At 46.7% G+C, this 23,787-nt stretch overlaps 1 protein-coding gene across 4 annotated transcripts in view; it reads right to left on the reverse strand.

The window, feature by feature from the left end:
- The window catches only part of CUL1 (cullin 1), a 93,003-nt gene extending 88,995 nt beyond the window's left edge, over positions 1-4,008 (reverse strand). The window contains exons 1-2 of one of the 4 annotated variants that reach the window (XM_038559270.1): positions 3,231-3,341; positions 2,138-2,202 (exon numbers count right to left, since the gene is read on the reverse strand). The gene's annotated coding sequence lies outside the window, so the exon portion shown is untranslated. The other 3 variants (XM_038559272.1, XM_038559271.1, XM_038559269.1) reach the window with 3 other exon arrangements.
- Between the last annotated feature and the right edge of the window lie 19,779 nt (positions 4,009-23,787).

Below are 23,787 nucleotides of genomic sequence, written 5' to 3' on the forward strand. Positions count from 1 at the left end.
GAAAAAAGAGCAAGGTGAGCCTAGAACTGGCCCTTAAAAATGGTAAACTTTTTTCTAGGCACATCTACTAAAAGACAATTCGAGGGCAGCCTGGGTGGCTCAGCGCCGCCTTCAGCCCAGGGCCTGATCCTGGAGACCCAGGATTGAGTCTCACGTTGGGCTCCCTGCATGGAGCCTGCTTCTCCCTCTGCCTGTGTCTCGGCTGTGCTGTCTCTCATTCATAAATAAAAAATTAAAAAAAAAAAAAGACAATTCGAAACAAGCCTATGGTCCCCCAAAGACATCATATTCCAGACTGACTCAACTGCTGAGGACAGAAGACCTGTGGCTTTGGAAGCCATGTAAGGCTGAAACAGCAAAGAACAAAAATACACACACATTCCTAAATTTGGGGGGCCCTCATTTTTAATTTGAACGGCAAGTAGCAAGTCAATTTAAAGTGCTCATTTTGGGGTGCCTCGCTAGCTCAGTCAGAAAAGCACTCCACTCCTGATTTTGGGGTTGTGGGTTTGAGCCTCACATTGGGTGAAAAAAATAAAAATCTTAAAAATAAAATAAAGTACTTCATTTTAATTTTCCAAGTTCAAAGAAAGGTACACTAAGCCTGCTGGGTATACTGGAGGTAAATTTCTGAACAAAGGCCCACAAGGATCCAAGAACGGCCTCTCTTGCAAAAGAGGTCACATCAGACTCCAGTAGCACCGGCACCGCCGGGGCTGGGCGTGCCCTATCTCTACAACAGGGAAGAGCCTCAGCTACCAAGGGATTTCATTTCAAAAGCAAGACTACAATATTTAACCTGGGGGCAAATACTTCAATCCTCTGCTGGACAGATTAGATAGATAGATAGATAGATAGATAGATAGATAGATAGATAGATAGATAGATAAATAACTAGCTAGCTGCACCTTAAAACTAGTTCCCAAGGAAAAAAGCTAATTGAAGTTTCACCACTTGTTAACACTTTCCTAGATTCCCACTGCTGAAGAAAACCTGAGTATTTTTCTGTTGGGGCACTATATTGGATCCAACGATGACCCCAATGATAATAAAACTTTCATTCTTACCAGCATAAGCAGGGTTTTCTGCAGCCCACATCAGAAGTGGTCAAACACTGGGTATCAGAATCATTCCAGATTTACTCATTCAAAAGACAACTGGGATACCAAGTTCCATGCTACTTTGGGGAGGCAAAAGGAAGGCATATCCCCTACCTTCAAGGAATTCATAGCCTGAAATGCATAAAGGCTGCAATGACAACACTAAGTTAATCACCTCTAGCAGACAATATTCAGCAAGAGGCAAAGGAGTCTTAGGGGCTGTGACATGGAAGCAGACTGCAGAACCAGTACAGCCATTCCTGTGTCCCTCTGGCCTCTTGATGTGGCCTCCCAGACATTAGGACTGAGAGACACGGCTGCAAGGACCTGAGCATGTGGCTGAGAGAGGGAGGGTATTCAAAATTAAAAGCCTAAGCCTGTCTACAGTGTCTCCTTTTTCTTTTCGGCAAAATCGTTTTTAAAAGACGGTGCCGACGAGGAAAAAAACGTCTAATATTTTCAGAGAGTAATTCTCTCAGACTTGATGCGCAGTCTCCCGAAACCTCCAAAAATGGGCACGGTGGGGTTTAAAGCTTGCGCGCTTGGGAACTGGAAATGCGGTGCTATTTGACTTAACGGGGAAAGCAACAAATAGCACTTCCACTTAAAAAAAAAAAAAAAAAAATCCTAATATCCAAGCACCCTTTTTTAAACAAAGAAAACCCAAAATTCCTTTTTCCACAAAACGGCTGGTTTTGCTTTTCAACATTTCCGCTCTCGCTACACAAAGCCATAAGCTCTCCAGCGTTTCAGAGAATCAGGTAGACAAGGGGGAGGAGGTGTTAAACTTAGAACTGCACACGCTGCGGCGGGGCGTTTTGGGAAAGGGTTAGGTCCCACACACTCAGGGCTCGAGGTAACAGCGAATTTAGTCGCCCTTCTGTCACTCCGCTAAGAGCGTTTCCAACAACAGCGTGGCCACTTACTCCACTCTTCACTTTGTCTCAAACGCCACACTCCAGGGAAGGGGCAATTACACGCAGCAGCAAATACAGGACTTGAGGACGCCGACTGCAATTCCGTATTTGCACACTTACCACCGCTAACCCCAAACTACGAACTAAAGAGCAACCGCCTCGTGATCCAATCGGAACAGAGAATCCTGTTTTTGGCAAAAGAGAGAGAGAGAGAGAGAGAGAGAGAGAGAAAACCCTCAACTTTGGGGCTCAAGTCTCCAGGAATGTTCCTCAAGCGCCTCCCTCTCCCTTTAACCATGTGGGCCACCGACCCCGGCGCGGCACAGGTGGGGGGGGGCGACCCCGCCCGCGCCGGGTTACCTGCGGGGTCAGCGCGCGCTCCCGCCGGGCGCAGGGCCGGGGGCGCGCCGAGGCCCGGCCCGACTCGCGGGCGCCGGGGGGGGGGGGGCACCGGGGGGCGCCGAGGGTCACCGGGGGCTCCGTCCCGCCGGCCGCCGCGCCCGCACCCGCGCGCCTCCCCGGGCCGAGCGGCGACTGTTGCCCAATAATCGCGACCTGCCCCGTCGCAACAATGCGGGGGGGACCCCGAGAGCAGAGCCCGGCTCCCCGGCTGCCCGGCTGCCCGGCTCCCCGGCGCGCGAGCCCTGCACTTTCTTGAGCGCGAGTCGGAGGGGGAAGCGCCGCGCGGGGGACTAGCGGCCCGGGGGGGGGGGATGGGGGCGAGCCCGGGCGCCCCGAGGGGCCGCCGCACGACAGGCCGGGCCCGGTCGCCGCCGGGGGAGAGGCCGGCGCCGCAAGGCCGGCGCCTCTGACGCTCAGACGCGATGAATCGGGCTTTTTTTTTTTTTTTTTAAATCCCCACCCCGCGCCCCAGTGCGTAGTCCAGGCCTGGCCGCACCGAGCCCGCGGCCCGCGCAGGCCGCAGCCGGCCGGGGTGACTCAGGCCCGGGCCCCGCTCGCTCCCCTCGCGCCCCGGCGTCCTCCGCCCACGAGTCCGCCGGCCCGGCCGCCATGCCGGCCCGCGGCGCCTCAGGCCTCGCCGGGCGCCTGTGCTCGGCCGCCGCGGCCCCGTCACTGCGACACCGCGGCTCCGGCCCGGGCCTGCGCCGCCGCCGCCGCCGCCGCCCGCCCCACCCGCCCCGGCCCCGGCCCCGGCCCCGGCCCCGGCCCCGGCCCCGGCCCCGCGCCGCCAGGCCGCCCGGCCGCCACTCACCCGCATCTCCCTGCGGCCTAGAGGGCTCGGCGACGCCTCCGCCTGGCCGCCGGGCCGGCCCCGGTCGCCTCCCCGTCCCGCCGACGTCTGGCCGCGTCCCTCAGCGCGGGGCCGCCCCGCCTGGAGCTGCGCGCGACACGGCGCCCGCCTCCCCCGCCTCCCCCTGCCCGCCGCCGCCGCCGCCGCCGCCGCCGCCCGCGCCGCGCAACCTCCGCCCTCTCGCCTCCCCTCCGCCGCTCCCCGCCCTCCCGGCCTCACCGGCTCCGGCTCCCGCGGGGGAGAGGCTGCGGGGGGAGGGCCGGAACGCGCCGCCATCGGCGTCCGGGGCGGGGGAGCCGGGAAACCGCCGCCGCCATCTCCTCACAAGCCCGCGGCGCGGGAGGGGCCCGGAAGCCTCCCCGCGGCGCGGCCCTGCCCTGCCCTGCCCTGCCCTGCCCTGCCCCCGGGGGCGCCCCCCCGCGCCCCCCGCGCCCCCGCGCCCCCGCGCCCCCGCGACCGGCCGGCTCCCTACCTGGACGCCCGCGGCCCCGATCCTCTCCGGGCGCCTCCCGAGACCCGGCTTCCCGCCACTTCGGACCTCACGAGGAGGGGTCACCTTTCTAGGTCACGGGGGGCGGGGAGGGCACCCGCGTCTGGAGGAGCGGCCCCGAAACACCCTCGAGGGGGGCCTTGCGCCTCCTGCCTCCGGGGGCGGGGGCTCCGAGCCCCGGGACACCTGCGGCCCTGCAGCCCGTACCTGAAAGCCTGGGCCCAGCGGGGCGCGCCCCGCTCCCGAGGGAGCCTCCCCCCGAGAGAAACGCGGCGAGGACGCTGCCCTGCGCTGAACGCTTCAGCCAACTCCGTTTGGGCCCGCGACGAGGAGACACCCATCAGGACGCGCGGGAGGCTCCCCAGGTGTGCGTGGTCGGCGGCGACCTCAGAGAAAACGTCTTCACGTGTCCCCTGGAGCCGCGAACGGCAGCCAGGTGACATCAACGGGCGCTCGGGGCCTCGGGGCCTCGGAACGACTCTAAAACACTAATTTCGGCAGCACAGCCAGCCGCCGGGCGCCTTCCGAGGGGGACAGAGGACGGGGCAAGCACGCTCGCCTGCGACGACCCCCGCCACGGACCAGGGAGCCGGCCCACCCCGCGAACACGCGAGGAAGGATTCCCAATTGGCCTATCTGGGCAAAAGATGTGGTGGATGTAACTTCCTGTTTTGCTTCAAACTAAAACAGAACAGGGATTCTGCTACGAGTACCTTGGGGTGCAAGCCCTAGGCCTACAGCACAAAGCTGCCCCCAGAGCCCACAGTTTATCCTCAGTAATAGGGGTTTTCCTTAGAAGAACCATCCCGCCGGTGCCATGTGGTTCCTTCTATCGAGATGTGGTCTCTGGGAACACCGAGGTGCCTTTGGAAGTACTGCACTTCCCCAAAGTGTGTAACCTCGGCCTGTGCAAGGGTGTCAAAATTCTTGGTTTATCTACTATCCTTATAAATAACCTAGTCAAAAGAACACTTACATCCATTTAGCCATGTTTCGTGGGCACATGGTAAGACTGGAAGTAAAAATGCAAGGCTTGTCCCCGTGGACAGTGCTTTCCACGACACATATATGGCTTCCCGTTTACAGCTTTCATTTCTTCCCTTTTCCCTTTTTACTGGAACCTGAGCTTTCCTCAGACAATAACCCATCTCATCCCCCATAACCTGTGTTCTTCAATATTCTCATTCCATACGGCCTCCTTGCCTGGCACCTCACACAACTAATGTACCAGCTGAGTGGGCCACCTCTCCCTTTACTGTGTATCCCATTCTCTGCTTTTCTTGGAGAGAAGTATTTCATCCACCCATACCACCCTCTCCGCTTCTCCCTGCCTTGGTCCAGGTTGTTGACTTCCTTCTGTCCTTTACTCTCTACCCATCCGCACTATCATTCTTAGCAGTTAGACTATTCCATTGGCTTTTATTGCCCCTTCACAACCAGGCTGCATCTACACCCCTCCTACTCTGGGCGTGTGACCTTGCCTTAGACCTAACAGATCAAGGCCATCTACTCTCTTTTCACTCCAAAAAATCCTTTCCCCATCTTCTCTACCCCCATCTTGGCAAAATTGATGTCCTCCTTTCAGATGACACGAAGTTTGGAGGGATGAATGACCTGGGTAGATGTCAGAATCAAAACTCAAAATAGTCTCAGACTAGAATATTAGGCCCAAACCAATGAAATAAAATATAACTTTTTACAATATAACCTTATGATATGATGAAGTTTTAGATTTAGGCAGACCCTGGTTTATATCCAGACTCAAACTATGTTTTCCTCTAGTTAAGTCAGCTGTTAGAATGGCGGTAAAAAGCCCTACCTCTTAAGGTTGTTGGAAAGAGTAATTCCTCTAAAATCCCAGCATAATTCCCAAACACTAAGTATTAGTTCCCTTTCTTTCCTTGTCTCCCATAAAGTATCTTCCATTTTCTAAATCCTGGGGGCCTGAAAACTCAAAATTCTGGCTCATTTACCTTGTACCCCAGAGCTGGTCACCACATCCTAGAGGAATCCTCTATTTTGGCTCAGTCTGTGAGGTCAGACATTATCATGATCATACCCATCTTCCAGTGAAGAATCCTAGGACTCAGAGAGATAGTAGGCAATTTGCTTCAAATCACTCAGCTTGGTCAGCAGCATAACCTGATCCAGTAATTCCCAGGTCTATACACATCCACTAGTTCACCAAGATATATTCCCACACCTATATTGTTCCTTTAACCTTCTAAATGATTTTCCTGGTTCTGATCTCTTGTCTGTCCTTCCAGCCTGTGCAGTGACTGACTACGGAGGATTCTCTCCTAGCTGATACCTTCATCACTATATCTTTGTCCTTTCAAACTTTTTAATGTCCCCCCCCCCTCCCCACACACACACGCCACTGTTCATAGGGATCAGTCCAAGCAAGCTCTGACCTGGCATTTAAGATTGGCCACAATCTTGTCCTAGCTTACTTTCCCTAATTTATTTCTAGCCACCTCCCAAAAGGAAGTCCCAACTTCACTCGGTCTTGTTGGGCCTACTGTTGGCTCACAAATACCAGTCTTAAATCACTATTTACAAGTGCTTGCTTCCTCCCTTAACCAGAAATAGTTCCCTCTTCCTTTCGTACATTTGTAAACCCTGCTCTCTTTTTGAGATCCAGCTCACACCCCTCCCTCCAGGAAGCCTACGCTGCACCTTCTACCCAGGCTTTTGTGATCTCTTCCTAATTGCTGACTTCTCACATGTGCCTTTAAACTAGATGGTCTGGGCCTTGGGTCGTGCAGTAATTCCTGGGGACTTCAATACTGATTTCAAGGCTCATTCCAAATCTACTGAGTCAAAATTGGGTGGGCAGGGACAGGGAGGGAATTTGAAACTGTCAGAGTTTATATCCTAGTTTTACTACCTCTGGGTAGCATTAAGTAAGTTACTTAACCTGTCTGTGCTTCAATTTCTTCATGCAGGAAAAGAGGGTGATAATTGTGCTTCATATGAGGTTGTTGTGAATTAAATATCTAATGAACATAATCGATAATAATGATGACGATGATGATGACGATGATGAAGAAGAAGGAATTACCCAGAGCCAGTCTAGTGACCTGAGTTTTGGGAACCACTGATTTAATAATGAACCTTCCTCTGCCAAAGTTTCGAATATTATGACCTTAAAACTTCTGGTATTAGCATTATGACATATTACAATAAGTCTTATTGGTTTTGAAACTGTATTTTAAGGAAGACGAGCCAAGCAAACAGTTTTCCATTAAATGTGTTTATTGAATCCAAATCATGAAATGCACCTTAGGTGTGATTAAAAAAAAAAAAAAAAGAAAAGAAAAAAAACTAGTTCCTCTTAGAAAAACAGCTACACTACTATAACTATACAGGGACTCCAACCAGCTAAGTATTCAAAGGAAGCAGGAAAGAGATGAAATAATATCATGATTTCTTCCACTTAGGACAATGAGTCGTAAATTGCTTTTGAAGAAGCAGATTTTTAAATCCTCTCCTTTAATTCATTAGAAAAAAAACTCAAAGTTCGTTTTGGTCCACCAGATTCCAAATCAACAATATTTTAATGGTACTAAAGGTAAAATGTATAAAAATTGGGAAGTGGAGATTTACTCACTGAAGTAGCAAACTAAATAAGTCTGAGTGGGGAACACCAGATGGGTAGTCCTATCTTCTCCACTCTTGACTTATAAATGGCCTGTGTCAACATACACAAAGGCCTTGTTTTTATTACCTGTAATTCACCAAAAAAAAATTTTTTTAATGATAGTCACAGAGAGAGAGAGAGGCGGAGACACAGGCAGAGGGAGAAGCAGGCTCCATGCACCGGGAGCCCGATGTGGGATTCGATCCCGGGTCTCCCAGGGATCCCTCACCAAAAATTTGTAGCGCCCTCTCTTAAAGACTTAAATAGCTCTGAGAGGGAACAGGGTTTGAGAGTCATTCACATGTCAGGATTAACTAGTTCCATCAGATTGCTTTTTTTCTAACAGAGGTCAGTAGCACCTGAAGAATGGAAACTTTTGGGCAAATCAGGCTTGGGAGAAACACAGAGCACCTGGGGTCCAGAGCTTTTGGGGAGAGGAGCTATAAGCAAAAGAACAAAATGAGGAAAGAAGATGGAAATATTTAAAAATATTATCTGTCCAATTTCAGATTTTACGTATTGAGAAGTCCTAGGCCTCTTGCTCTGGGGACCCGTAAGACACGAAATACTATTGTAAGATAGTCCTGAGTTATGAAAGTCTTTGAGGTCTGACTTGGGAGACTTGACCACCATTGTAACATTCTGTTAGATTGGATCCTGTTAAATTACAACTCCTTTTCAAATGATCCGACTTAATCTCTAAGAGACAATTATTCGGGAGTTCCAAAAACTGTCCTAGACTGCTACTTCCAGGAAGCTTTCTGTGACAACCCAGCCCCATTTCCTCTTGTGGATGAGGTACCTCTCTTTTGGGCCTCTTTTTTTTTTTTAATTTTTATTTATTTATGATAGTCACAGAGAGAGAGAGAGAGAGAGAGAGAGAGGCAGAGGGAGAAGCAGGCTCCATGCACCGGGAGCCCGACGTGGGATTCGATCCCGGGTCTCCAGGATCGTGCCCTGGGCCAAAGGCAGGCGCCAAACCGCTGCGCCACCCAGGGATCCCTTTTGGGCCTCTTTTACACCATAGGCGTGCTGTTATGAAAGAGTTGATCAGTATTGTATTATAATATTTCCCTGCTCCATCTCCCACTCCCTCACAGGCTGCAAGCTCCTTGATTTTAGAGACTGTGTCTTTTATTACCGTGTCTGTAATACTTATCACAGTGCCTGGCACACAATATACTGAAAGAACAGTTGGAATTTAACTCATGGATTATTTAGGATGGTTTGTAATCTGAAACCCAATCGTGTCACTTTCCTACTCAAAGAACTAATTCTCTGTTTCCTACCAAAAGAATGCCAAACACCTCATTCCTAATATTAAAACACCCTCTACACCTTGGTTTCCATGGATCTACCCATACTTGTCCGTTCTGGTTTCTTCTACCTATCAAGCTAAATCCAAACTGGGCTCCCATGAACACCCAAGTAAGCTCCATGCATTTCTTCATGTAACTACACCTTCCCAGTCAATTGCTTTTCCCCAGTCCCTGCTAACCCAAATACAATCCATCCCGCTGGGCCTACCTTAAATACAATCTCCTTAGTGAAACTATTCCTGCTCCTCTGTCTGATGTGAATTCCACCCTTCCCTCACACTGGGTCAGCTTCTTGAGGACATTCTTAAACAAGTCGCTTATAGGACTGTATCAGTCAAGATCCTTCAGAGAAACAGAACCAGCAGCATGTATATACAGAGTTCTATGTATATACCAATGGGACATATATACATATATATATACGAGAAAGAGAGAGAAATTATAGAGTTGGCTCGTGATTATGGAGACTGGCAAGTCCAAAATCTGCAGAGTGGGCCAGCATGATGGAGACGGAGGGAAGAACAGATGCTGCAGTCTGGGTCTGAATGCCTCTGCTGGCTCAACCGCCTCTTGCTCAAGGAAGGTCAGTCTTGGTTCTAGGCAGGCCTTCAACTGATTGGATGAGACCCACCCATACTGCAGAGGGCAATCTGCTTTACTCAAAGTCCATTGATTGAATTGCTTCTTTCATCCAAAAAACACTCTCACAGAAACATCCAGAATAATGTTTGACTAAATATCACAGCACCATGGCCCAGCCAAGTTGACACATGAATGTAATGTTTGTAAGCACTGAGCAAAATATCCTGGACATAGCAAAGAACATTTCATTTCTTTAGAAAGTAGCTTATACTCATTGCCTCTGGTTTCACACCTCCTGGGCACTCTTTGAGCCACTTCTATCCACCTTATTTAGTCCAACAGTTTCTCCTCTGCACTTGGTATCCTTCCAGCCTGTTGTCCCATCCTGAAACTTGTCATTCTTTGGCTCCCAACCCCCAACGCTCTCATAGCTCTTCCAACCTATCTGATAACTCTTTCTTCATATGGCTCTCTTCTACCCACCACTTAAACATGAAGATTTTATTCTTGGGGATCTTTTCTTGCTACATTCTCTTTTTGTGAGATTTTGTCATTCCCATGGCTTCAATTGTCAACTATAACAAATTACCATCTCTAACTCAATCTGGGGATACATCTAGGGTTATGATACCTGACGTTTATACAGTTTGGGGGAAGGCAATTCTCTCTCTCTATCTCTCTTTTTATTATTTTTAAAATTTTTTTCTCTCTCTTTTTAAAAGAGTGTATTTATTTATTTGAGAGAGAGAGAGAGAGAGCATACAGAGGGAGAGGGAGAAGCAGGCTCCCTGCTGAGCAGGGGAGCCTGACATGGGGCTGGATCCCAGGATCCCAGGATCATGACCTGAGCCAAAGGCACATGCTTAACCAATTGAGCCATCCAGACACCCTGGAAGGATGTTCTTAACAAAATCTCTATGCTAAGATAGCTAGCAAAAATTTAACTCTATATGGAAGCTATACAGTTGTACCCCATTAATCCCAAACAGTAGGTGTTCCTTACTCAGCTTCCCCTAAACAGATTCCCCCAAATGTCTGAAGCACTCCAATGCCCTTGGATCTGAAGGTAAGGTGAGAGGAAGTTGGGGTGTGATAAGGTAACAGTCACAGTTTTCATTAATGTCAGCGACTTCTGAAGTATTTGCAAACACATACAACTACATGAGTATAGATAGAGTCGGGGTGGGGTGGGAGTGCCCGCCAGCAGCTTGGAAGGACTCGTGCATGGGATGGGAGGAGCCCTGAATCTAAAACTTCACGACCTTTGAGCTATTCATCTCTGTGTTCAGCCTCAACCTCTCCCACGTTCCAGGTCACTTATTCCACCTGTTTGCAGATGCCTGTACTTGAATGTCCCTCCTCTGTGAGATCATTTGGCCTCAAACAAAGCCCACTATTCTTTCTTCTCCCCCTGACCCATCCTGTATCTCCTTTGTTTTTTGTCTCTGGGATTGGCAGCACCACCTACCCAGCCATTCAAGGGAGATGACTCAGTTTTTTGTTTTTGTTTTTGTTTTTGTTTTTTTACCTCTGCCCTCTTTTTTCACCTCCACATCCACTTGTTCATTAAATCCTATCAACTTGAGACCTGGGTTAGCTTGCATTTGGACCAATACAGTGGCCTCCTTGCTGGCCTCCCTGCCTCCTTCTAATTCATTCTCCACATAGCCATGGAATTATCTTTCTTTTTTTTTTGTTGTTGTTGTTGTTTTTAAGATTTATTTGAAAGAGAGAGAGGGGGGCCAGGGGAGGGTGAGAGGGAGAGAGAGTCCCAAGCAGACTCTGAGTTGAGTACCAAATGTGACACAGAGTTCCATCTCATGACCCTGACGTCATGACCTGAGCTGAAACCGAGAGCCAGCGCTTAACCAACTATGGCACCCAGGTGCCCCTGGAATTATCTTTCTAAAATAGGTAATGACTCCCCCAAGAAGCAAGACAGCTAGGCACCCTAGATTTAAATCTCGGCCCCACCACTTATTCGCTGTTTGACTTCTCAAAAATAATTTCATCAGTCTGCAACTCAATTTCTTCCTACTTGTAAAATGGGAGCAGTTCACACTTCACAGGGATGGTTTTATGCACTAAGTCACAGTGCGCCATGGTGTTGGGTATCTGACACCTAGTAAGCATTTGCTATATTACAGTCATTATTGTGTAGTGCTCCCGTGGAAAATGTTCAATGATTTTACATTCTGTAAGAAGACACTCGATAATAATCTTCACAGTGTGACCTCCAGTCTCCCTTCCTCGCTTCCACCCCAGTCATGTCCCTTCCCAGACCTTGTGCTACCACCACACTCCACCACCAAGCAGATCTCCCCAGGAAGTTTAGGGATATTTCAGTGTTCTTCATTGGGAATGTCCTTCTTTCCTTTCCTTTTTCTTTTTTAATAAAGATTTTATTTATTCATGAGAGACACTCAGAGGCAGAGACATAGGCAGAGGGAGAAGCAGGCTCCCTGCGGGGAGCCCGATGTGGGACTCGATCCCAGGACCCTGGGATCACAACCTGAGCCAAAGGCAAGATGCTCAACCACTGAGCCACCCAGGTGCCCCTCTCCTTTCTTTTTTTTTCCTGAAGAAATCTAATCCATTCACCAGGTCCCTGATTTCCTGCCACATTCTCTATGAAGTTTCCTCAGCCTCTTCTCTACCCTGTGTCCTGATGTTTTTGCATAAACATTGGCCAAAAGTCCTCTGACAAAGTCTTTCTCATTCTGAACTGCCTTTTTTTGATTGCCAACCATGGGGTTTAAGTCTTTGAGCCATTATTCCTGTATTCTCCTATGTAATGTCAGATGTATAAAATTTATCTTGGATTATTCCAAGTTTTTATTGGCATAAATTAGAGAGAACATTCTAGTCATGAATGATGAAGTGTGTTTTCCAGGTCACACTACGTTTGTGCCAGGAAAAACTTTATAGCCCATCATCATCATTTGTTTATATGATATATTTTAAAGAGCAGCTGTAGTATTTAGATAACATGTACAGAGAATATAAGAAATTCCAGTGACCCCAGGGCTTGGTTTTCTTGATCTGTGAGTGGCTTTTTGACTCAATATTCACTTTGGGGAGAAAGAAAAAAGGATGCTAAAGAGGCTGCAGGCTAGAGTCCTCAAAAAACAGATAACAACCAAAAGATATATTATTGTGCTATTTCCTGGGGGAAATTACCCCCTGCCCACTAATTTTTTTTTTTTTTCCTCCTGGGGAATGGCAAGTGAAAGAGACCTCTTTTGAATGTGCATGATCTCTCTGACCATTTTTTTAAGACCGTGTGTTTAATTTTGACTTGGAATCTGGATAAAGAGTTCCTGGCTAGTTCTGCTGGCAGAGTAAGCTCAGAAACCAAACTCTCATTGTACAGGGAGTGCTCCAGTTTAGTTCTGCTGGTACTGTCCCAGAAACTTCAGTCGATCTCATCAGCCACTGTCCCTGTCTCAGCAGCGACAAGGCCATTGGCAGGCTTTTGGCTTTTCTGTTGACACCATCAGGGTTCAGGTGTGCTTCTGTGAGCTAAAGTGGTTAGTCAAGGGGAAATTCCATGATGGAACAAGAGTTAGAAACATGCCCCTGGAATATCTTGGTAGGAGAGCAAGGAACACAGGGAGGTGGGAAGAAGCCAGCCCAAAATAGACATTCAAGTTTTCCTCCCATTCGGGAAGCTCGTCCATCTCTCCCAGTCTTTTGTCAGTAATACTTTCCAGGCACCAGGGTGGCTCAGTGATTGAGCATCTGCCTTCAGCTCAGGGTGTGATCCCAGGGTCCTGGGATCAAGTCTCGCATGGCGCCTGCGTCTCCCTCTGTCTGTATCTCTACCTCTCTCTCTGTCTCTCATGAATAAATAAATAAACCAAATCTTAGAAGAAAAATATTTTCTCTCATTTGTCCTTCCTCCCAACAGCTCTAACCTTTTACTAGAAGATTAGAACTCAGTAAATATCCAGCAATCTGTCCTCCTGCTTGTTAAAAGACCGCTGACTTGCATGCCTTTAAATTAGGAAATGTTACTCAGACTGTGCAGATAGACTTACATTCCCCCAGTTACCAGCAAGATCACCTGGAAGAAATTGGCAATGGAAAATATATATATATACTTCGAATCACAGACACTTAAGTTTTCCTGATAGAATTAGGTCAGTACATGTAAAGAGTGGGTGTAAAGCTCTGATGGTCAAAATAAACTGCATTTCCTTAAATCCCATGGTATCCACAGTTTTGAAAAATAGAGTAGAGCATTTACTGTGATGTGTTTCTTGAGTAAGCACTTCCTAAACCACTTGCTAACTGACCTACTTTCTCCCCCTGCAGCTAAAATACTATGCTGGCTGGAGTTTAGACCTGGGAAGTAGGGGTGGCTCTTCCCTGCACAGAGTGGAATCAGAGTGGGATCAGAGTGGACTCAATTCCCACAGTAACACTGCGACAGGTGCGCTTTTCCACCTTAGCCTGAGCAAGGCCATGGGAAGAAACAAGGAAGAGATGCCCATAGGTAGGAGACAGACTTGGGTGTCTCAGCCTGTGCCTAAGACAGGAGACCAAAGAGGAAAAGAGCACAGAAGGCCCCCCACCAGCTCCTCCCTCGTGTCCCCCTTCCAGCAATGCCACCAGGAGCAGATGGGCATCTTGCATCACAGCCCCTGGCCCAATAATCCGCTTCTTCCCAAAGCCCCCTGTTCCCTCCTGCCAGGGTTCTCTGCACCTCTCACCGTATTTAACATTTTCTAGCCTTACTCTGTTTGGGAACCAGGCTAGATCCGCACTGTACTGGGTTGCACAATTTGTGCTCCACCCACCTTTCCAGGCTCACTTCCCACCCGGCTCCTCCCAGTCCACCATAAGCTCCACGGGGGCTACGCACTGGGTAAACATTCCTGCACTTTTCTTCCTTCTGGCCTTTGCTCATTCTGCCTTGGATGCTCTTCATAGTTCTAGGTCCATCTGTTGCAATCCTACTTGTCTCTCAAATCCCAGTTTACTTATCACCTCCTCAGACTTCTCAGATCCCCTTGGCTGAAATTAGTCTCCTTCTCCTTTGTGTTTCTAGCACTTTGCTTGTGCCTCGGCGATAGACATGGATTCTTGTAGTTAGTATATTTGCTGGACTCGGCTCCAGGTTTCCTGTCTTTCATCCTCTTAATCTGGCCTTCCAAGTTTTTAATTTTGATGATGTCCACTTCATCAGACTTGTCCTCTTATGCACCATGCTTTGGGTGTCAAATCTAATAAGACCCATGCACCCAGCCCTGGATCCCGAAGATTTTCTCCTACAGTTTCTTCTGAACATCTTGTGGTTTTATGTTTTACCTTCAAATGTGGGATTCATTTTGAGTTAATTTTTATATGAGGTCTGAGGGTTAGGTTTATTTTTCGGCCTATGCACAGCCAGTTACTCCAGGATCATTTGTTGTAAATCTGTCTTCCCTCCACCAAACTGTTTTGGTAACTTTGTCAAAGATTAGTCAAACTGTGTGTGCTTATATTTCTGGGTTCTCTATTCTGTTTTATTGATCTATATGTCTAGATTCCAGGTGCCTGGAGGGCCCAATATAGGTCTTTTTTTTAATGCTGGCTCTGGGGAATTGTCTCCAAATAGTAGCAGCTAACTTAGTGCCTGGCACAGAGTATATGCTCAATACGTTTTTTAAAAAAAATATTTTATCTATTTATTCACGAGAGACACAATGAGAGGCAGAGAGAGAGAGAGAGAGAGAGAGGCAGAGACACAGGCAGAGGGAGAAGCAGCCTCCATGCAGGGAGCTGGATGTGGGACTCGATCCTGGGACTCCAGGATCATGCCCCGGGGCTGAAGGCAGGTGCTAAGCCGCTGAGTCCCCCGGGCTGCCCTCAATATGTTTTCGTTGAAAGAGTCAATGATAAGTGCTTTATAAATGGGAGTTAGAGTCTTGCTGAATTAATTCTTAAAATTTTGAGAATCAAAAGAAGTCAGACTTCTGTGCTCCTTCAGAACCTTGCGATGACCCGGTGATAACTTTTTTGAAGGCCTCTTCGCACAGAAATTAGAGTCTCCATACATCCTACACACTCGAGAGGCCTGTTGCCCACACTAGCGCCTGGACTCTCTCTGCATGCTCTCCATCCCCTGCCCCTTTACGTGCTGCCTGCACAGAGCTGCCTCTGACACACTCAGCAGTGGCCTCCTCTGCAAGCCCCACCCCCAACACACACACATAACTTGCACCCTGAAGGCTTTCTGCCCCTCTGCACAGGCTCTCACACTCACTCCATGTCCACGCCACCAGCTGCTGGTCACCTGCTCCCTGCTCTCCTAAGTGCATTCTGGAGGATGGCCAATTGCCTGCCCAGCAACCAGACCAGCTCCAGCCTGGCCAAACTGGTAAACCTCTCTCTCTATCCAGCGGGCTGAACCACACCTTCTCCAGTAAGATCCGAACACCTTCTAAGTTTGTCCTTCCTTGGGTTTGTCTCCCGTCTGCTGGGGCACCAGCAAGAGTTTCCTTCTGTCTTATGTAGCCTCCCTTTCATCATAATTAATAATCCTTTATGTTCAGCTTCCCTGGTTAACCCTGTGGCTTCTATCTCCTGAGTAGACCCAGACTGCATACGTGGGCAGCCACCAGCCTCATCCATCAGAGCCCCTTTTCCATCTATGCAGCAGTGCTCCAAGGCACAACTCTGGGAGCTGTCACTTACATGTTGGTATGAATTCAGTCAGCCTGTTATGGTGGAAAGCTCCAGGACTTTGGCAATAAAAAGCCCAGAGTTTAAGTTTGGCCACTATAACATCACTCAAACTCACGAGTGATGTTCAACATGACACAGGCCATCTTGGCCAAGACACCTTATCCACTGCACCTTACCAGGAGAGACTGTGATGATCACGCTTCACAGCTTTGCTCTGCTGATGAGATGAGGATCACAGGGTTCATTCCTCGTGATGTTCCAAACAACTAGTCATCATTTTCATTTAACCTTAAGACAAACCGTGGAGCAAAAGACTCTGACTCCTGCTGAGTAAATTTCAAACACAGGAACAGTGGGGGAGTTCTTCTGAAATCATAGCACAGAAGCAGTCACTCTGGTGTAACATTCATCTAAAATGCTGCCTCTCCGCCAATACACCCTCAGTAACGGGTGAGATGACAACTCTTGACTTCATTTTAAAGACAAGGAAAAGGAAGTAAATATAATGTTCACATTATTTAATTAGGATCTCTTGCTGTTTAGAAGGTGAAGTAGTTAAGGATGCATGCATGTGAAAGAAGAATAGGGACAAATGAAATGTGTTTTTGGCCCAAACATCTGAGTATGGGGTAATTACTGTAAGAAAAGCATGATGTCAAATCAGATCTCGACAAGTCATTTTTAGAAACTGGTGATTGAAGTAAGTATCAAAAAGGAATGCAAAAAACAAGTGTTACAGAAAGGATTTCTCAAGAATTTCTGAGTTTCTGAGGCAACTTTACTTTGGGTTGAAAGTTCTTAATGCTTATATTTTACAAACTCACTTAATGGGCAGGGAGTTCAATATGCCAGTAAATAATGTACAGAGAAAACTCCAAATTGCAACCATACTACTATATTCAGTATGTTCAGAACACTTTTTATAAATCATTATATAAAGTATATTATGATTATTTTCAGTATGATTATCTGAAACTATCACTGTTGAGAAATGAATTTTTTGTTAATTTTTTCATTCTGACTAGTATTCTCAAAGAAAATGGTAGGACTCCAAAGAGCTTGTTTGTCTAATGTTAAAGTCAGCAGTGATATGAGTTCTACCAAAATCAGCTGTCATCCTTTAATGCACATTATCCTTATGGGGGACTTTGCATAATATTTGATCTGCTTGCACATCGCTCCTCTCCACCCAAAGAGAGGTCAACCTCTGAAATGTCACAGTCCTTGGCGTTAATGTTCCTTATGGTGACTTTAACACAGGCCCACAAAGTGCTTTATACTCCTCTGTTTAAGAGGTGGAGCCAAATTCCTGTCTCTTTGAGTGTGTGCCTAACATAGTGAGTCACTTCTATTAAACTGAATAAAGTGGAAGCAACAGTGTGAGTTTCAGGAGATTGGGTCACCAAAGGCACTGCACTGCGGCTTCTTCCTGGATCCCTTGGATTGCTTGCTCTGGGGGAAGTTGGCTGCCATGTTGTGAGGAGATCTCCACGTGGTGAGAAGCTGAGGCCTCCTGCCAGTAGCCACGTGAGGGCGCCCTGTCAAAGGGATCCCCCAGCCCCAGCCAAGAGATCTGCTCTCTACCCTCTTGAAGCTTACAAGGGAGGGGTAACTGAGTAACTGAGTAACCACTTAAGGATATTTGTAAGCTTCATCTGGGATGATGGCCAGGGAGGAGAAGGACATGGTGCTATGAGGGATTGTCATTGGGTGGGTGGGTGTGGATCCCCTCTTCAGGGAAGTCAGGGTGGCTTCCCGAGGAATCTGTGTCAGAGCAGAGATGGTTAGGATGTAAGGGAGTTAGCTGAGAGAGGCAGGGAGGAAGGCTGTTTGCAGGGGAAACAGAATGTTTGGGGGCTCCATGGTGGGAGTGGGGTATTGTGGAGGCACACAGAGAAGACCAGTGTGGCTAGAGCAGCAAGGGAAGGAGATAAAGCTGGAGAGGTGGAGAGATGCCAGACCACAGAAGGCCTTGGAAGCAGGCCCGATGGTCAGCCAATCGGCACCAATATGGCCATGCTGTCATTAAGATGGTGACATACTTCCGCACAGTTGATAAATAGCTGCTACCTCAAGCTACCCTAGTGTTCCCCCAGCCCCTCCACCAGTCCAGCGGCCCCGCCCATCTTTTGGACTTTCCCACAATCCAGTAATTAAAAGAGTCATACCTGGCATAATGGGGCAGGGAGTACAGATATTTAAAATGCTGCTCCAAGATGCTGGCATCTGTTCTGATGATCAGTACCTGTTTATTATTGCTTATTCAATGTTTTGACTATTTTTCAAAAGATTTTTTAAAAAATTTATTTGAGAGGTGGGGAGGGAGAGAGAAAGAGGGAGAGTCCCAAGCAGACTCCGAGGTGAGCGTGGAGCCTGACGTGGACCTCCAATATCACCACCCGAGATCACAACCTGAGCTGAAATCAAGAGTCAGAGGCCCAACCAAAGGAGCCACCCACGCACTCCTGTTTTGACTATTTTTAATATGCTCCTGCTTATAGGCCATGTAAGGAGTTTAGTGTTTAATCCAAGAACGACGAGCTACCTTTGAAGAAGAGGACACGATCAAAGATAAGCCTTCTTTTGCTTATCATTGTATCCCCAGTGCCAAGCCAGTGACTGGCACATACTTGGTGGCCAATACATATTTGTTGAAGAAATGAATGAAAAATCAAACTCAGTGCCTTTCCTTTTCAAGCCCATTCTTTCTGAATCTCCCTTTTCGGTGAACGGCATCATCCCTTAGCTACCATAGCAAGAGAGTTAGAACTCAATCCTAGATTCTCCTTTATTCCACCATGAAGACAGACACCAGATCCTATTGGTTTCATCTCCTTTGGCGTTTACCACCTCTGATGCTCAGGTTGCATCATTTCCTGTTTGGACGAGAGCAGACTTCTCCACACTCAATTCATTGTCTTCACTTCTCCAACTGCTTTCTTTCTTCTTCTTACTGTCTAAATTCAAACTCCCTCATGATCTGGTTCCTGCTCAACCGCAAGGCCAGTCATCTGTGGCCATTCATTGCACATCTCCTGGACTCCCATGTTCCTTGAGTGAAAATGAGCAACCCTGGATCCAGGACCGGGTGTCGTCTGCCTCTATTCTTAGAACTCAGCATCATATCTGGCGCAGAGAGGGCAAACACACACATGTTTGTGGTACTGAATGGAAATGAATAAGACTTATTTTTGTCCCGGTGCTCTATCTGTCACAACAGTGTGTCACAGTGAAGAATGTTCATAAGGATCACCACGAGTCATTAAGAATTGGATGAAATTCTATTTATAAACATAATGTACTATATCTTGCAAAGTATTGAAATGAGAGTGGTTATGATTTTAAAGTTTTGATTCTTAAAGGCATAATTGTTTAACTATTTTTGGAAAGTAAATGGTGTAAAATTGCATTCTGTTAAGTCCTTTGGATATTGGGAGAATTTGACTATGGTTAAAAATAATGTGTTTCCTTGGGGTGTGTGTGTGTGTGTGTGTGTGTGTGTGTGGTTTTAGCAACATTTGTGAGTTTCACATATTCTCTCTCAAATTCCACATTTACACCATTTTTCTGTTTCTTCAAATTATATCAGAAACTTGCAAACTTCTAATTACTTGTTTTTATTTGCTGCTCTGAGAGATTGTGTTTGGAATTAAAATTAAATAATTAAATTTAGGTATAATTGAAAGTGTGGCTAGAGCAGGCCATAGGCAAAAGCTTATGTGAATTCAACATGAAATGGGAAGAAATGATGCCAGCAGGTACCATAACAGATGCAGCCTTCAAAAGGGACCACATTTCCATCTGTTGAAGGCAGCTGGCTCAACAAGACTGAGAAATAAAAATCAAAAGAAGAGGACTTCAGATATATGGTGTAAATCTCCTTGAAACTAGGAAACTTCAACCAGAAGTTGAACAGCATAATTTTAAGAAGCAGTTTTAGTGAGGGGTGGGGCAGTGTCTGGGGAACAGCTGTAGTCGGAAGGCTGAATAAGACACTATAATTATAGCATTTGAAACTCTACAACTTTTCTAATATGTAGTGTGAACAATTAAGATGATTAGGTGATAATTGTCTCAATTTTCTTACCAGAAAGGTGACTTTGCCTCCAAAGGTAAGTAAAATGGTTGTCAACCAGGTTAGTGCTGATGCCTACGTTCAACTCAGAAATTTCCTCTGGCATTAATGTACCACCTTAGGCTCTGTCCTTAGAATTGGGTAATTTCTCTTCCAGTGATCAACATAAGGCATTGGCTCATCAAGGCCATCTAATTTGAAGTTACCTCTGCGAAATTCTGTGAATTTCTCAAGTTTGGTCAGCCTTCACACTGTGGACAGTGAGCTTATGGGACTGGCTGAGAGACGATTGTCACTATGAATTTTATTTACAGAGCATCTCATATTTTGGACCTGGTTAATTTGAACAGGGCCTCACTTGCATTTTGCCATGATACCATCTTTGAGAAAACCAAGTCAGAATTTTTTTTTTTATTTTTAAGATTTTACTTGCTTATTCATGAGAGACACAGAGAGGCAGAGACACGGGCAGAGGGAGAAGCAGGCTCCCTCCAGGGAGACTGATAGGGGATCACAACCTGAACCAAAGGCAGATGCTCAACCGCTGAGCCACCCAGGTGCCCCTTGATAAAATTTCAAAGAGCATAAATAATTTCCAGGCACCCTGAAGGGCTTGGAAGCACTATTTACATACCACTTACTATCCTGGTTACCAAATCGCCATCATCTTTTCATGAAACAAGTTCTTTTAGGAGCTGGTGATTTGTCACTCTACATCAGTTTTTGTATCAATACACTTTTATTAAACACATTCTATGTGCTTAATGTTATGCTTAGCACTGTTGGGGAGAAAAAATAAACATGAAGGAGGCAATAATGAGTCTGGCAGGATAAAGCTCTCTCCCACGAATATTTTTTTACCAAAATGAGAGAATATATAATCATAGCGTACGTAAACTGTGTCACAATGATGGATAGCAGAAGTTCAAGAGGTAGACATCCCCGTGCTCTAGGGTAGCGGGGACTGGCTTTATGGAAGGTCCTCACCATGCAGAGGGAAATGCAACCTCAGTGCTTTCCAACAAAATTATAATCCAGACTTCTATCAGTTTACAAAGGATTTGCTTACATTTCATTGTAATGATGAATATCAGCTTTATGGGGGACATAAGTGGGAACGTGCAATACTGAGAAGATCTTTCTTCGGCCTCCAACCCCACAACTCTTCGGGGTTTTTCAGGATGTCCTCTTCCAAACCACCAACCAATCATTAGCACAGAGGCTGTAGAACCTCTCAGGAGCCATTTCCTCCTGATACTGTGAGTGAGAACAAACACACACAAGATTTTTGGGTCTCCTAATTCTCCAAGATTTTCTCTCAAAATATGTTTGGGCCAGAATAAAACTTTTCTTTTACATATCTTCAGCTATACTAGAACCATTTTCAATTTTCACTGAAATCTTATCTCTCACTTATAAGAGACATCAATTGTTTCTGCTTGCTCAGCAGCCATTCTCCCTAATTCTGAGCACGAGAACTCCTTTTGGAGCATTTGCCATTGGGGTACCACAGCTGGCTCATCTCGGCTCATGAGAGCCAAATATTAAAATATCAGAAATCTGGCCAGCCTGTTGACATACACAGCCATTATTTAATGTCAAACCCTACAAACTCACGATTAGATAAATTATACTTAACATCAAGGCAGTACATGTTCAAAACTCATCATTTACTAATTATTTCACTATGTTGTATTATTATCATTGATCTTGAGGTTATTTATGTTTATTTTGTCTGTATGGTAGAAATATTATATAACGGGTACTTCTGCACATCTCTTCCCAACTTGGTGCTCAGGGACCACCTTGGGAACTTGAGATCTACAGTGGAAATTGGTAGACTCTACAGATGAGGACTCTACTCCCCACCCCCAGAACTGGTTGTTAAACACTTACTGGACACCACTGGGTGTCCCCACCGTACCCATCTCAGTTCTTGTGGCTCAAGTAGTGTGGCCACACACTCCAGCCCCAGGAACGGGAGCAGACCCCAAACAGTGATCAGGAACTACTCCTTTGGAGTCACTAAGTTAGTAGGATTTAAGTTAGGAGCTGCTGACAGCCTGTTTGTCATCGTGGAAATACAGCCTGAGAAGGGAGCCAACGCAGAAGAAGGCAAAGGGGAAAGATGGAAACTGATTCTTAATGATGTCATTTGACATCAGAATCTAACCTTGTCTGAAGCTCTGGTAGCCTAGACCTCTCAGTTACCAGAGTTCATCATTTCCCCCCTAATTTGGGCCTGGGTCAGTTTGAGCTGACTTTCTATCACTTTAAGGAGCAAATTTCCACCATAAAAATGCCTTTTTTTTTTTTAGAATTTATTTATTTATTTATTCATTCATTCATTCATTCACTCATTCATTCATTCATGAGAGACACAGAGAGAGAGAGAGGTAGAGACACAGGCCGAGGGAAAAGCAGGCTCCATGCAGGGAGCCTGATGTGGGACTCAATCCCGCGACTCCAGGATAACGCTCTGGGCCGAAGGCAGGTGCCAAACTGCTGAGCCACCCAGGGATCCTCAAAATGACTTTTAAAAATTACTTTAGTGTTGGGGCGCCTGGGTGGCTGAGTCTGTTAAGCATCTGCCTACAGCTCAGGTCATGATCCCGGGGTCCTGGGGTTGAGCCCCCACATCAGGCTCCCTGCTCAGCGGAGAGTCTGCTTCTCCCTCTCCCTCTGCCCCTCCCCTGCTCTTACTCTCTCTCATGCTCTCTCTCTCTCAAATAAACAAATGAACAAATAAATAAATACAATCTTTAAAAAAATTCACTTTAGGGTTGTTACAATAAGAGAGTAACAAAGTCCTGTGTGCCTGGAGTGGCTGTAGGCTCACTCTCAAGAGATTGTTGTGGCAAGGCACATGATTCAAATTCCTGTGCAGCAAAGTCACCAAACATATAGACTAACAAGCCCTTGTATGGCTGAATCTTTGCAAGTTAAATTTGTGGATCTCAAAGTCCACCTTGTTGGTGACCAACCACATGTTGACTGTGATATCCTAACGCTGTCTGCACACTGTAGAAGGAAGAGGTCTGTATTCTCCAGGAAACATTCTCTGTGGTGTGAAAACCCATTATACAAACCGAGTCAAGTTCAGTGTCACATTTCCTCAAAAAGTTTTAAGACTTGAGACTGAAAGAATATGCCCAGTTTGTGGAAAGAGCCCTGGACTGGGAATCAAGAGATTTGTTTTTGCAATTCAGATTTCCCCACGGTTTTGGACAAAACACTTCCATTTCTCTGGGCCTCAGTTTCCTTTTCCAGACTGAGGAGCTGGGGCTAACTGATTTCAGTACTATCTCCCACTCCCCCAAATTCTATGATTGTATTTTAAACATTTATATTATTGAGTGTTGGTTTTCTGATTCTCAAATATTTTCTCACCAAAGAAAACAAAATACTTGGATAAATTGCCACAGTCTAGAAAGGCTTATATTTTCATTAAAAAAAAAAGATTTTATTTATTTATTCATGAGAGACACTGAGAGAGGCAGAGACACAGGCAGAGGGAGAAGCAGGCTCCATGCAGGGAGTCCAACATGGGACTCGATCCCGGGACCCCAGGATCATGACCTGAGCCAAAGGCAGACGCTTAACCCCTGAGCCACAGGTGCCCCTATTTTCATTTTTTAAATCCAAGAGAAAGTAGTAGGAGGGGAAAACAGTAAGAAACAACAAGAGCCTTCACTGTGAAAGAAGATGGAAGAGAATGAGAACCTGAGAGATGTTTG

Source organism: Canis lupus, chromosome 16 (assembly GCF_011100685.1).
Source record: "Canis lupus familiaris isolate Mischka breed German Shepherd chromosome 16, alternate assembly UU_Cfam_GSD_1.0, whole genome shotgun sequence".
Taxonomy (NCBI): Eukaryota; Metazoa; Chordata; class Mammalia; order Carnivora; family Canidae; genus Canis; species Canis lupus.